The sequence below is a fragment of the Tachysurus fulvidraco genome, chromosome 17, assembly GCF_022655615.1.
Source record: "Tachysurus fulvidraco isolate hzauxx_2018 chromosome 17, HZAU_PFXX_2.0, whole genome shotgun sequence".
Classification (NCBI taxonomy): Eukaryota; Metazoa; Chordata; class Actinopteri; order Siluriformes; family Bagridae; genus Tachysurus; species Tachysurus fulvidraco.
Genome location: NC_062534.1, coordinates 17,038,852 through 17,042,923, shown reverse-complemented (window position 1 = coordinate 17,042,923; position 4,072 = coordinate 17,038,852).

The following is a 4,072-nucleotide window of genomic DNA, read 5'->3' as shown; positions in this document are numbered from 1 at the left end:
TCTACTTTTATTCTTCTCAAATTATTTCAGTGACCTTCTGTGCATCCTCACTAAACACTTTTCACACATACTACATCAGATTATTATTTAACTATATGTCTATTGCTCCTCAAAATGGCATCTGTCAATCATTTTTTGATGGTCTGTGATGGAAATTTTTATATTTTAAGTTATTATATTTACTATTAAGGTCCTACTGTATAGTTATTCAGTAACTATGGAATTGGTTTCATCTAAACTTTATTAAATAATAAAAAAAGCTACAACATTAAATATAATGACAATTTCAATCAAATAAAGCTAAAACAATATTTTTAATGTCACCTTTTAGCAGTGATCTTTGAATCAGAAAATTCTGATTTGTGTATAGGAATAGTCTACAATTCTGCCATCGAGTGGATACATAATGTAAAAACATGTTGAGACTTCTAGAAGAATAAAAAACCTAATCTATCAGCAGTTACAGCAGTTATGATGATGTAACAAAGTGCTTAATTGATCTAATGTTATATAATTTACCATGTGCTCAAATGCCACTGGGTTGTAATTAAGATTAAATCTATTTTTGACCACAGTATTTTGGAGCAGTTATGGTTCATTTGGCTCACTTATACACACAGGCCATATCACATATGTGTATAATGGCTGGTGCAATGCAGGACTATTAACAATGCATTCAAGTTATTGGCCATTTGTGGTACCTTCTTAATGGAGCTCTCTTAGGCTTTAATGCAAAAGTTTTATTGGTCTTCAATGAAACTTGTGGAACATAACAAAGCACAAAAAGCTATTGTACTTTAACCTTTAAAAAATTAATGATTTATTTGTTGATATTTTCAAATGTCAGCAGATAAAACTGATGTGACTGACCTGCTGAAGGAGCCGGTGAGATGGCCACAACATGCAAAGACAGCTCGTGGCAAAATGGATTGCTGTTGCAGCCTAGATTGCAGTTGCAGGCTTTGTTCTTCACATATGACAAGAGGATATGGACTGGATGTTTCAAAGGGATTAAAATGGACTATAAATAAAGAGTGATGGCTGCACCACATCAAAAGGGAACCAGGCGAGTGCAGGTGTTGTTTTGGATCTGGTGTCTGTTGGAAATTGTGCAAATAGTGTCTGTTGCTCTGAAGACACCTGCCCTCCAATTCATGACCTCATGGAAAGCTACAGTATATCTATTCCGGATGTTCTCCATCTGCGGTTTGAAATCCGTGCCAAGCCTACATGAACTAAGCCATAAAATATATGAACACCTGTATTTTTCAAAATAAGCACAGTTGAGTAGCCACTGAGTAGAGTGAATAAAATATACTTAACCTTTATTTATTTATTTATTTATTTATTTATTTATTTATTTATTTATTTATTTATTTATTTATTTATTGTTTGATTATTTTGGGAATTTATACTGTACTGGGGAGTACATTGCCTTAAAGTGTTTTCCTTGCACCTCCAGGCTTGATGGATTTATTCCCACCTCCATCCTGCGAGCAGATTGTTCTCCTTGTGTACTCCTGGTTCCTTCACCAGTCCTCTCCAATACTGAATTGTTAAAAACAGGACATATTAAAAACAGGACATTTTTACTCCATGGATATACCATGATATTATTATAATAATAACTGTATATATAATAACTGTAAAATAAATATCTATGAATTATGAAAAAATTGTGACTTCTTACCATTTCAGTGCATATTTAATGTAATGGATATTTATTCACTGGCATAATAATAATAATAATAATAATAATAATAATAATAATAATAATAATAATAATTATAATAATAATCTCTTTGTGGGTGTTAATTTGTTAAGATTCTAATATAGATTCTATATAATTATTTTTCTGTAACAGTTAGTATCTATAGTATTATAGTAAACTTTAAACTAATAAAATTTGTTTTACTTCTTTTAAGAAATCTAGCTCACTTCTTTTTGTCTTTCAGAAATATATACTCAATGACATTCATTAACTGCTTGATCCTAATTAGTGTTATGGTGAATTATTGTGGAGATGAGGAGAACATGAAGAGAAAATAACCCAAGGTCAGGATTGAGAACCTATGTGTGAGGCAGCAATGGCACCATGCCACCCTCAAGGAAGACACTGAAAGTCAAATATTTCTTCAAGGTGACAATTTACAAGTCTAAAATTTTCTGTTACACTTAACACATTATGTGTCAGTGTATTATGAATATTATGTGTCAATATTATGAAATTTAAAGGTTGTGCCAGGTTTTCGTGATTGACTAGAGAGATGGGAGAAACATTTATAATGACAAATCAGACCATTTTCTGTACCACTTATCCTACAAAGGGTGGCATGGAGCATGGGGCCTTTCATAGAGAACTTGAGGCATAATCTCACCATGCAGAATTTAGATGCCAAGCAGCCTACATGTATTTGGACTGGTGGAGGAATCTGGAGTACTTGGAGGAAACCCCCCAAAGCATGAGAAAAATTAGGGAGAACATATAATCTCTGCATGTACAGAAAGAAAATTGAACCTGCAAACCCTGTGGAGCGAAGCAAATGCACAAACCTTCTAGCTACCGTGTAGCATTTTATTAGCTTATTTAGAAGTTGCTAATGTTCTGTCCAATTACATCAACTTATTTGTTTATAACATTGCTTCACTGCTACCTGCTGTGCCTCTATGCCACACTACACGCTGTCTAGAACATTATATAGAGCAGGTTAAATTAAGCCTTAATAAAAATGCATGAAAATAATTTAGTGATACAGTAGTGATTTTAGTGATTTTGTAAGTGATACAGTAGATATAATACTGAAGTGTGTAGGAAGGTAGGTTACTGCTTCAAATGGAATCCTCAAAAAAAAAAAAAAAAAAAAAAAGGTCAGATCTTTATTTTAAAAGTATTTTCCCCTCAGAGGCTTGAGAACAGTTGCACTGCTCTGCCTAACAATAAAAAGAATCAAATGGAAGCTTTTCTTGTGAACAGAAAATGTCAACCAACATCAACCAGGTCAAGGACAAATATTTGTGTTAATAATTCTGTATAATTGTTGGGCCAGGCTGATTAAATAGGAAGTAATAGCATGCAGAGAACCTCCCCTGCTGACATCTAAGTGGAGTTATGTATCAAGCTGAAAAGCATTTGATCAAAATTCCTCTCAGCAAGCCACAACGTATCCTGCTCAGGAAAAGACAATATTTTGACAGATGTAATGCTCATGCAATGCTCAACACAGTGAAGCAGACAAAAGGCTGCTCCTAGTGCACTGGAATAGGATTGCTTTAGCATTAATAAAATAAAGTCTGCAGTGCACACATAACACATTCAAACATTGGTGCCCATACGCATGTAGTAGATGCTTATCATAACCAGGAGGGTGCAGTGAAAGACAGATTAACAGAGTGAATATGGTGAATTGTCAGTTTAGAAACTGCAGGGCACTCTTACATTTTATAAAAGAGGTATTGGTGCCTTTGATATTTGACAGAGCTTTTTGGCTAAATGAATCAGTCTGCTTTGAATCTGTTCAAGCAACGTCATTACACTAAAAAGACAACAACAGTGATTCCTGCTGTATGCTTACAAAAGACAAAGAATGAAATATCAGCATTTATACTCGAATTTGTGGAATTAAATCATGATTCCCAGCAGGATATATGCAAAGATAACCTATTATTTTCCCTTACATGCCACTAGGGGGCAAGCTTATTCATGTGTTTGATCATCTCAGAGCTAAACAGCACTTGGATTAGGCTCATTCTGGTCTACTGTAGGAATTGTGTGGGTGAATGTCTGAGAAATCGATGAACAAAGGAATTGATCTCACAATATCAGGCAGACCAGAAGGATCTAAAACAATACTTCACTAGGCTGCTACTCCCAAAACACTTGCCATCAAAGATTAAGATGTTTCGATTGTATCCACAAAGTGGCATCTCTCAAAAGAGAAGAGTTCAAAATGAGGACATTAGGACAAAATGTTGGACATGATGAATCCATAAGATATCAGTATCTGATGTTTATAAAGTACTTCAGAGCAGGAGTAGGGTTGTAGTGATCATCATGCATACTGTACCTAATTTT